Consider the following 12,279-nt stretch of genomic DNA (forward strand, 5'->3'; position numbering starts at 1 on the left):
AGGAGGAGAAGGAGGAGGAGAAGGAGGAGGAGGAGAAGGAGGAGGAGAAGAAGGAGAAGGAGGAGGAGAAGGAGGAGGAGAAGAAGGAGGAGGAGAAGAAGGAGGAGGAGGAGGAGAAGGAGGAGGAGGAGGAGAAGGAGGAGGAGAAGGAGAAGGAGGAGGAAGAGAAGAAGGAGGAGAAAAAGGAGGAGGAGAAGGAGGAGAAGAAGGAGGAAGAGGAGAAGAAGAAGGTGAAGGAGGAGGAGAAGGAGAAGAAGGAGAAGAAGGAGGAGGAGGAGGAGGAAGAGAAGAAGGAGGAGGAGGAAGAGAAGAAGGAGGAGGAGAAGGAGGAAGAGAAGAAGGAGGAGGAGAAGGAGGAAGAGAAGAAGGAGGAGGAGAAGGAGGAGAAGAAGGAGAAGGAGGAGGAGGAGGAGAAGTTGAAGGAGGAGGAGGAGAAGGTGACGGAGGAGGAGGAGGAGAAGTAGAAGAAGGCGAAGGAGGAGGAGCAGAAGGAGGAGGAGGAGGAGAAGGAGGAGGAGCAGAAGGAGGAGAAGGAGGAGGAGAAGGAGGAGGAGAAGGAGCAGAAGGACGAGAAGGAGCAGAAGGAGGAGGAGGAGAAGAAGAACTCAAAATGTATGTGGTGAGGAAATGAGTGGAATGAGTGCCAGCTCTTCTGTTTCTGGATGGAGCTTCTTTCCACTCACCACCACTCCTGCCAGGAGATAGGCAGGCAGGAGTGACCAATATGGGACAAGATGTCAGGAAAGGAAACAAACACACGGCATGGCCTCAGCCACTTCTCCCAGAGTAGGGAAGCCAAGCTGTCCAGGCAGAAGCAGTGGCATGAGCTCTGATGGGTCCTCTGCATCACAGACTGACCAGTGCCAGCAGATCTCCGTAGTGCAATCCAAGAGAGTCTGTGGGCACTACAATTTCTAGAAGTACTAGCTCCCCACACCCACAGTCCTGCAATGTCTCTTGTATCAGAATGTGGTGGAACGGTGCAGAGACCTGACTTCATGGTTCTGCTCTGCCCCTTACTATTTTCATGGGCTACAGCAACCACACAAGTTCTCTTCACCTAGAAACTGGGGGTGCTGATAGTAAAGATTATATCAGATAATGTAGGTAAAGGATTTAGCAAACCATCTGATGTCTGGTACACACTCCATAGTTTGCTCCTCAGATCTCATTATGACACGGCGGGCTAATCCTTAAACGTATAGCCACCAGAGAACACATTAAGCAAAGATGCATGTGTGTAAATGTATGCACATGCACATGTGTGTGTCTGCATGTGCATTTGAGGGGAGCAGGGAGTCTGGGTCCTGAGAAGATGTATCTCAATATTTCCATAACAGGAGAGTGGAATTCTCAAACTATGTTACTTTCCATTTGGAAAACCATTAAGACAATTAATTGCCAGGCCCAGACCAAAGGTTAAAGTCACCCAGATACCTCTCCCTGATTTAGCAGCCTCCCGAACATTGTCTCACGTGGGTGTAATTGAGGATCCCGTTACAAGAAGGTATTCAAACACCTTGGAAGTGTGCTGTTTCATGATTCAGCCCCCAAGTAGTGATTTTATGCTACTTGATTATTGTCAAAAACGAAAGTGGTGCCACAATCTGCCATGCTTGTGAGTCCTAACCACACTTAATAACCACGAGTCTCTATTCCAACATGGTACCAAGGCATCATTCCTTCAAATTGGAGACACCTCCTTTAGCAATTTTGCTCAGAGACTATAAACACCAGGGAAATGAAAATAGCTTGCTGTTATGACTGATCTCCCACCCAAGATCATTCACAACCCTGTTGTTAATAGAGCAGCACCAACCACAAGATCTTGGCAGCATTTTTCCTGCTGGTAATGTTGCCAGGACCCTCTGATAGGCTACAGGCTGAGGATCAGAGCCTGGGCTGAAACCATCTGATGCAGGATTCTCAGAAACGTCACTGAGGAACACAGGGGACAAAGAGTAAGGCCGAACTCCACACCAGCCCCCACTCCAAAAATAGGGAAATAGTATTTCCCAGGAAAATTGCTTGTGCTGAGTTTCTTTCCAAAAGAGAAGAGCAGAGTAGTCTACACCCTGCCCACTCACCAGAATTCCAGTGAGCTGGCATGGGGGTGGCCTGCAGTGATTAAGGGGCTTCTCTTCCTTCCCAGGGGCAGTACAACTTAGAGATGGAGTCAAGTGCCCATGACTTTAATGGCACCAAAGACCCTTAGAGCCAGAACATCCAGGAAGCCATAGGGCTGATGGGGAAGGGATTCTCACGCAGGATGGAAGGCTGGCTTTGAGTATTACTTGGGTAAAAGAAAACCTGGACAGCCCCTTCCAGCCATCCCCAGATGAGCTATTTGCTAACTAGCAGTGAGCCAGTAATATTCTCTGAGGGCCTACATATACAGATAGATTGTGATCCTAAATGCCATGTATGCGAAAGTAATATAAAAGGGAATGCAGCAGACATCTGGCCCTTGAGGAGCTGCTAAGCTAACAACAGAAGTACAAAAATATACATATCACTTTAATATGCTATAGGAAGTTCAAGATCAGGAGAAGCTCAAGAGTTATGAGACTCAGAGAGGCTCTTGACCTACCCATCCTAACAGAAGGGGCTGTTAAGAGAGATAACCCTGTGGTTCCTTGTACATCCTTCCCAAAGTTTTAAAATCTATAAAGGTTCACCCACATAGCTGCCACTCACCTGATGCAGGCTGGGCTTCAAAAGCCAACCCCTTTGACAAAGCAATTGTTCTCTGCACTCCTAGGAACATGGAATGGAGAGAACAAGGAGCACACTGAGACATCAGCAGCCCAGGTCTGGCAGTGCACACAAGAGGAATCCGGGCTCAGGCCTGGGCCCTCTGAGGTTGGAGTTGGAATGGACAGAGGCACCATTTACCCTGAATACTACTTGGATAAATTTAACTCTGTTTTCTGCTAGGATAATTTTAACTTAATTTTCTGTCCTAAAGACTATGAAACTCCTATACATCTACATCAGGGGCCTAGAGCATGATCCGTTTGCAAAATGAACTTTCACTCTCCTATAAGGAGTGGAGGGAGGCTCCCGGACCAGGTCTTAAACTGTATCTCTTATTGGAAACAAAACTACTCAGCCAAGGAGAATTGACTTGAGGAACATGCATACTAGCAGTATAAAAATAAAAATGTGCACATTTCTACAAACCACCACCAAAAGTGAACATAATCATTTAATTTTTTCACTTTGACAGACATTTTAGTTATGCTGCATCTAATGTAATACCATGTATCATTAAAAATCAGATTTTCAAAAAAAAAACGTTGTTTACTTTTATGATGAATTGTGCCCCCCCCCAAAAAAAACTATTTTAAAGTCCTATCCCGCAGTACATGTTAATATGATCTTATTTGGAAATATGGTCACAGCAGATGCTGAGTTGAGCTGAGGTCAATTAGGGTGAGCCCTAGACTAATATGATGGATGTCCTCAGAAGAGGAGGAGGATATCATGTGAGGACAGAGACACACAGGGAGACAGCCATGTGACACCAGAGGCAGAGACTGGTGTGATGAAGCTGTAAGCAAAGGAATGTCTCGGACTGCCAGCCTCCTCCTGTCGCTAGGAGAAGACAAAGAGCAATTGCACCCAGGGTCTCAAGGGAGACATGGGCCTCCCAACACCTTCATTTTGGACTTCTTCATTCTAAGAGAGAATACATTTCCGTTGTCCTAAGGTATCCAGTTTCTGGTACTTTGCTATGGCAAGCTGGAGAAACTAACATACTCAACGGATACAATTAAATTAAAAAAGAAGGCACAAAACCATTTTTTGGTAACAAATGGATTAGTACTTCTCACCGTGTTTGCTGGCCCTCTTAATTTCTTCTCGTGTGAATTATCTATTTATTCTTGCAGTAAAGATCATTCTTGAAGCAGAGAATTACTTAGCATTCCAGACTCTTTTTGGCCTCCTTCAGGAATCTCCTCTGCTCTTCTCAAAGTGGGAACCCAATTCTCTGAGAGTTAAAATCAGAGGAATTGACCCCTTATTTACCTTTAAGAGTTGGCCTGGCCTCTCACCTGAGCTTTTTCCTTGGCATAGAAGAGATTTAATGCAAAGTTATTTCACTGAAATTATTTCCAAGATTTAGAACACATTTCCTGTTCTAAGAGTGTAGCATTAATAGAAGTACAAGAGCTTAGGAACATTGAACACTGCATACATTCCCTAAAATTGGGCTGTTAGAGTTGTCAAGTTTTGGCTGAACCTCGTTGGCATTGAAAATGGGTCCAGCTCATCTCAGCCCTCTAGTATTAACACCCTCACCCTGTGGAGTGAGAATCCATAGGCATGAGAATCACAGCCGCACTGGCTTGCCTTTGATCTTGGCCCACAACTCTTACCTCCACCTGCAGCAAGACAAGGCTTTTCCCCTCCCCAGAGGGTCACAGGGCCGTAAGGAGATTACTAAGTAACTTCCAACTAGACCCTTCTGATATGTAAGCATTAGAATATGACCTGCAGTTGAATTTTTCACAAGTATCCCATTATCTGCTTTAATCTCAAACTAATTCTTCTCACATTGAGAATATTCAAATTAGTTATCAATAATATACTCTGATTCTGTTATAGCCCTTATCACTCGGAGCTGTTTATATATGTGCATAAATTTCCATACTATACCAGAAACTCTTAAATTCAGGGTCATGACTAATTTATTTTGGTATCTTTCTCACTTGTATCTTATGCTTGATATAGTGAGTGCTTTAAAAAAAATTATTGAAGTATAAATCTGGACCTCTTCAGCCCAAGAGTGCTACCGGATTTCATCAAATGGAGAAGGAGGAATAATAGAAGGACCAGTATGAGGTGGTGTGCAAACCAGGTTTTAGAAAACTATAATATAGACCAGACACAATGGCTCACACCTATAATCCAAGCACACTGGGAGGCCAAGGCAAGTGGATCGACTGAGCTCAGGAATTCAAGACCAGCTTGAATGAGAGCAAGACCCTATCTCTACTAAAACTAAGGCATTGTGCCAGGCATCTATAGTCCCAGCTACTCGGGAGGCTGAGGCAGGAGGACTGCTTGAGCCCAACAATATGAGATTACCATGTGTTATGGTACCATAGCTCATAAAGAGGATGGGTAAAGAATAAAAGTAAAAGAAGGAAACCTAGAAGAGAAAATACCAGTGCAAGAAAGGAAATAATTAGAACTGAGAAGAAAGGAGGATTAACTCGAGGATGTCAAAGACAATAAACTCTTAGGTATAAAAGGGAGGACTATTAGGTTTAGAATGATCTCTGGGGACATTTAAACTAGGAAGAAGGATGGGTAGGACTTCATCATTTCCTCCAGTGCTGAGGCTCAAGGCAGCATAAAGCAATATCACTTTGGTTCATATTTGACCAAGCAACTGTAGAACTATTTAAATACTCCCAAAGATGTGGTTCTTAAGCCCATATTCTGAATGACCTGGCAAAAGGTATGATGGCTATATAGTAGGTGAAATAAATGTGTAGAACTGGGAACATGGATAGTTCATTAATGTTTGGTGAATTAGGTTGATAAATTCCAAAGCCTAAGAAAATTATAATACAGGGTCCAAGTCCTGAACCTGTGAAATCAGAGGATCCTGCCTAGCTAACACTATTCACATTCCTCATTCCTAACAAGTCAAATCAACAGCACCACCTCTAACTGTTATAAAGCAAACTGCTCTTCAAATTTGCTGCTTTCTGGTGGAAGAAATGTTCCTCTAAAGTTTCATTTCTCCATATGTTCTTGGTGGTCATATGGGCATCATAATAGTGACACATACCTCTGCTGAACTGTTTTTATTACATCAGGCTTGAGTGGACCTTGGGCAAAAGATGACTAATCACACCCTCTTCTCCTTTACTGTGACACAAATGAATCAGACACCACACAAGGAGGCAGTGAAAATAGAACTAGACTATGAATCAGGAGACGTGGGTCCCAGTTAAGTTTTGTCTAACTGGTGACGGCATCTTGCAAAAGTTTCTCTAGACATCAATGATCACATCCTCTTTAAAATATATCCCCATTAAACTTTAACATACTCTGACTCTTGACTGTGCCCTCAAAATCTAATTGCATCACTGTTGATTATGAAATAAGTTTTATATTTTCATAGTCTGAATATTTTGGAGAATAAGTTATTCTATCCTAGTATTTGGATGCCTACTAAAAAAACACACACATACAACAAAAACAACCAAGGTTATACTTAAGATTTGTCTCCATGACAGCAATTTGGAATAAAGGAAAACCTTGGCATTAAACCTGTGAAACTTAGAGGAGCTGATTTACACCAGGTCTACCATTTAGATAGTAGACTTTTTCAGGGTGTGTGTATATGTGTACAGTTGACAAAGCCGGAACCAAAACAAGCTAAGAAAAGAAGCTATGGCACACACTTAGTCATTGTAAATTGTAAAAATATACTTCTATTTCTCCTCTGAGAAATCAAAGAATTCATTCATTAAACTATACTAGGTTAGACTCTAAGACAGAACTCAGAATGAAAGAAATCTTTAGTCACTTACTCCCCAAGAGATAGGGATATTATCAAGCTTTTTGAGCTACCTGTTATAAAGTAATATAAATATGATAATATTGGTGCTGATGGTATTTATTTTTGTCACAAAACAAGAAAGAGTGAAAAAGAGAGAGAGAAATTGGCCACTTTAATAGAGAATTTCTTCCCCAGCCCCATTGCCTCTTTGTTCTTTCTCTTCAATGCTCTCAGGCCCTTTATTGACAAATAAATATATGAATAATTATCAATCCCTCATGAAGAACTGAATAGGAATAAAAGCTATATACCATAAGAAGGATACCTTGAAGTATTTCAGAAATTAAACCTAAGTTGGAGAAGGATCTTTTTGAGCAATGGGCTTCTCTAGAGCCCTGAAATGACAGTATTCTGACAAGTCAGGCAATATCCTGTTCTGTCACACAGAAGCCCCTCTGTGGGTTTAATGCCAACCAGGAATCACTGGATGGCTCAATAGCAACTTTCACCATGAACCAATCATCTACAAGTAAACTCAGCCCAAGGCAACCTTTCTTACAGTTGAAAATTGAACACCTAAATCTGAAATGGTTTTAGAAGCTGCCTAAGGCTGTAAGAGTAAACATAAGAAATGTGTGTCTTGTGCAGGTCATTCTTCACGATAAATCAGAAAGTTTCCTGGTGAGACAAAAGGGTTAGAACAAAGGGAATCAACATCTCCCCTACCATCTACCAAACAATGGCGGTTGAATAAAATTGCTAGAATGCCTCTTCCAAGTGGAGCTGAAGATAATCTAGTGACTCTAAATCTTTGATTCTATGTTTCCATTTCCCCTACTCACTCCTAATATGACCCCAGAGCTATGACTTCAGTAATATTGGAGGTGAGTTAGGCCAGTGCCCTAAGGGTAATGCAAGTTCAAGGATGAGCATCTCTTCTTTTAACCAAGCAATCAGTAAATGTGCCACACAGCAGATATGCATGACATCAAACATTCAAGGTTGTAATGTACTCATATGTGTTGATATTCAGTGCCCTCCTTGTTGCTTGAGGCTTACTTAGAGTTTGTTAGCTTAGGTGGCCAGTGTAGAGTAAGGAATTCACCAAGCCAGAGAACCCAAGAACAGTAAGCATGTTGCCGTATGTACCATGTTAATCTTGGCTAGGGTGGGCCAAGGTCATCACTCATACCCTTATCCCCATAAGAATTCCTTGCCTCACCACAGTTACATTCTTCAACCTCATACTTCTTATTGTACCATCAAGAATTCAGTGCCACAGTCCTAGATAAGACCCACTGCAGAAGGCAACTGAATGGGTGTCATGCTCCTATATTTGTTGAATTGTATTCATACATTTCTATCTTTAATTAACATATGTGTATATTTACTAATTTTTTTCTTGAATAATATTATTCTTGGTGTTTAAGGCCAATTATGATGACTACTCTGTAGTGACCACAAAGCATACCTGCAACCAAATCCTATGTTTAAAACTGTTCAATATGTGCACCACACACACACGCGCGTGCACACACACACACACCATGCACACACACACACACTCCATTCCATTCTCACAAGATACCAACTTGTTATTAAACATTCATCTCAGACTTTAGCCATGACTCAAATTTGCAACCATAATACATCATGTCTCCATTTTCATAAAGAATATAATGCTTTAGAAGGCAGCTGTCATCATGATCACCAAGCATTTGTTGAGCATGTTCTAGAAACAAGAACCAGAAACACTTGTGAAGCTTCATACCTAATTGGAGGACATAGGACATCAACAGAAAGGAGGAAAACCTGTAAGTAAAGACTCAAAGCATTGTAAAGTTATCAGGGGCCATGGTGGGCATTCCTTTGGTCCTACTCTGAATATCCTTTCTATAATCCTGAGTTTTAAAATATCAGTTACATTTTACGATCCAAGTGATTTGCCACATTTTTCTCAAAGCTTTCCCAAATCCATATCATTTCTGCCAAATCAGAAGTAATTTCTTAGTTCAGCAGCAGTATATCTGTCTCTGTCCTAGGACTCTTTCTACTCCATGTCATAATTATTTTATACACATGTCTTGTTTTCAGGGCTAGACTTAAAAGGAAACTTTTGGGGTAACAGAATATGGATGTCTATGAATCCCAACATAACCTAGCACAGACCTGTTATTACATAATAGGTAATCAATATTTGAGGATTTGATCATGTATTGTAACCAGGTGACAAATGAAGAAAGTAAGAACTAGAGACACCCATGGGGCCAATGTCCAACTGAGAAGCTTCACTGGGACCTTCTAGGATGCCCGAATCCTGAAATACATCCATGCCAGCTGGTAAGTAGCTGCTGATCCCAAGTGCCCCCTGCTGTCTCCTCTGTGCTGGGCTCTCACTTGGAACACCCTGAGTCCCCTCATCTAGCAACTACAAAAGTGATCACCAGCACAGCTGGAGACTGCCAAGGCACTGCCTCAGTCCTGCAGCTGACACCACTGTGATTGCTCCACGCTCCCACTGAACCAGTTATGCAATGTGGATATCACCCCTGGCATTGAATAGTTACGTGTAGGGTTCTGACAGGAAGCAAATATCTCATGACCTTTCCTGATACAGTGATGCTAATTTAGCATATGATAAACTGAGTTCTATAGAAGAGAATTCACAGGAATGAGTTATCAGTGATCAGACTTCCTAAAAGAAATGGAACTATGGAGAAATACTATGGAGATTCAGCATTGAAGGGAGAGGAGTTGTGGAATAAGCAGTTATAGGAGGACATTCCGAGCATGAAAAGAGAGTCACATAAGTGATTGGAAGTGGATCCTCATTTGACGCATTAAGGATCAACTGCATAACTTACAGAGCCTAGTGCAAAAGAAACATGCAGAACTACTTGCCCCCCAAAAAGGAAAAAGTCTCTTTCCTTTCTTCTATGATCTCTCTCCCAACCTGTCATGGTGTTTCTTATTTGCTAGGTAATGTTGTGCTCCTGAGGTCACAGAATACTCACCGAGTCCAGATGCTCACAGGCATCCGGGCCGCATTTTAAGACTCAGCACACAAGACTCATTTTTCCAAGTGTTCATGCAAGGCCCAATTCAAAGGCAGAGCAGCAGGTAGCTGGAAATCTGCCCCAAAGGTAGGAAGGCAGCAGGAGGTGGGACCACATGTAAACCACAACTCCAAACACACGTGATCCATTTACCACCAGGCTTTGCTTGAAAAACACAAATGCAGACAGAAACTTATTAAGAGTTTCAAGATGGCAACCACAAAGTGTGAAGCCCGAGGGAGGGCCAGCTTCTCAGCACACAGTCCTGTGCAACTGCACTGGTTGCGTGCCCACGAAGTCAGTGCTAGCTGTATACAGAGGGCAATGAGAAACACAGCTGAAGGGGAGGGCTGATGGAGAGGAGGAAGGAGTAAGATCGGGTAGGAGAGGAGAAAAAGAATCTGTGTAGGTAACCACAATCCATGCCATGTAGCACCTAGGACAATTTCTGTGTCCCAAGACTCTAAACAACAGTAAGCAATTGGTGAAGTTAATCTACCTCTTCAGGATTTGCACTTCGACTTGACTCACAGAAATACTATGGAGATGAACTGAACTGCTCTGAGATTCTGAGGCAGCTTTTCCTCTAACCCAGTGGTTCTCAACCTTCCTAATGCCACAACCCTTTAATACCTGTCACGACCCACAGGTTGAGAACCACTGCTCAACCCAATCCTGTTCCCTCTCCCATCCTCTAAATCACTCTATTGTAAGAAAGAATCTAATTGACTTTTTCCACTTATAACTAATGTAACAGCCAATATATTCTACCTTCTAAAGAAAAACTTATAAAGAGATACTATTACAAATGCTAAATATTCTACAATAACAGCATATTTATGAGACCAGCAAAGATTCTATTGACAGCAGTGGACAGGGGAATACAGAGAAGCACAAATATTTGGGCCGAGACCATGCCTGGTATGCCCTCTAGTCAGCTGCTCCACCATAGCAAGGCTAAGTGCTGCTGCCACTCCAGCCTTCTGCACCCACCATACATACTAATCTGCAGGGCAAAGATTCCCTGCAACATAGGAGGCTGGGCCTCAGAACTGGCCAAACAGAATTTCTCAGCCACAGGGTTTCAAAAAACATGAAATTGGATCTTGATCACTGAGAACCTGTATCGTGATTAAGCAGAAAAAAGCAGACAGACATCTGTTCTGTCTGGGAACACAGAGAGCATACTAATCACAAGTTCTGCCTGGTGTAGAACACTGTGGCCTGAGCTTGGACAGGCTGCACAGCCAGGCCGGCAGACTGACCGGGCTGCAGTTATCCAAGGAGCAATGGAGGTCACCACCAACATGGTGGGAAGGCTCTGCCTCTCCTCTGCTGAGTGGAGGAACTGAAGGGAGCCCCTTCTTCACCACTGTTCCATATTCCTCTTTCAGACCCTGGATTCCAGGAGCATACCTGGGAGCTGAGGTTGTGACCTGAATCTTGTGATTTCCATTCCCTGAGCCTGTGGTAATACTCTTTTTCCTTCTCCTTCTAGCTAAATCTTACCTACCTACCAAGGCCATCTCTAGATCTGCATTATTCACTTTTTAATGCATTCATTTACCAATAATGAGTATTTAAGTTGTACAAAGCAAGGTGCTAGTCTTTGGGTGGAAATACAAAGTAAATTGTGAGGAAATTTACCCTTTGTGATGCTTATAAGCCTAACAGGGGACAATAAATAGATACAGAATAATTCCAATGCAAGACCAGAAACCTGTTAATATGCTATGAGAGGTAAGACTGAGATGCTATAGGGGGTCACAACAAGGAACACTGTTGCACTCCAGTATCTCAAAGGCTTTATTGAATAGGTGGCAGTTGTGACAGGACTTGAAGAACAGGCAGTTCATGGAAGCTCTGAAATGGGTGAAGAAGCATAAAGTACTCCTGAAGTAAATAAAGGAAGAAAAAAGTGCGGAGTGTGTACAAAGAACACTAGATGCCTTCACTGTGATGAGAAATGGACTTAAAAGGAGAGTCAAGAGATACAAGTTTAGAAAAGGAGCGAGAGGCCTAATCACAGTGTCTGGAAAGCAACCCAGGAAACAACCACCTCTCTGGAGCCCTCTCTCCTGTGACTTTCCCTAATGCCTCTGTTTATACCTCACCCTTTGCACTCAAAATGGCAGACATTCAACAGATGTGTGTTGAATAATAAATTAACAAGCTATTCACTGGTAATGTTCCCATACAGTATGAGCCAGGGAAACTGTGTGGTATGTTCTAAGTTAAAACTTAGTTGCTCCAAAGTAATCATCTTTGTTTCCTGATGTTTGCAACAAATAGGAAGGAACTATGGTTTGCAAAAAGCAAGATAATGGTGATAATTCATGCATAAAGGCATCTTGAGATACGTAAAGGACATCTTACTTTATGTCACTAATTCAAGTTACTTCACTTGAGAAAGAACAAAAAGTAGATGAGCTAGTAGAATATGGAAGACTCGTGTTGCTCCCAGTCTACTGAATAGGCATGTCCATCCCTGTGTCACATTATTAGAAACTTCAGCAGAGGGACCAGAGATGGCACAAGTTGGAAACAGATCTTGCAAATGATGAGATAAAGCAAATGAAAAATGTCTGGGAAACTTAGAAGACATGAGACTCCAAGCTAATAATACTCACAGTCTTTTAAAAGATTTAGCTAAATAACAGTAAAATAATAATAATAATAGCTATAATTTATTGGGTATGT

This window comes from Otolemur garnettii, unplaced genomic scaffold (genome assembly GCF_000181295.1).
Source record: "Otolemur garnettii isolate 467f Iridium unplaced genomic scaffold, OtoGar3 scaffold00026, whole genome shotgun sequence".
Lineage (NCBI taxonomy): Eukaryota > Metazoa > Chordata > Mammalia > Primates > Galagidae > Otolemur > Otolemur garnettii.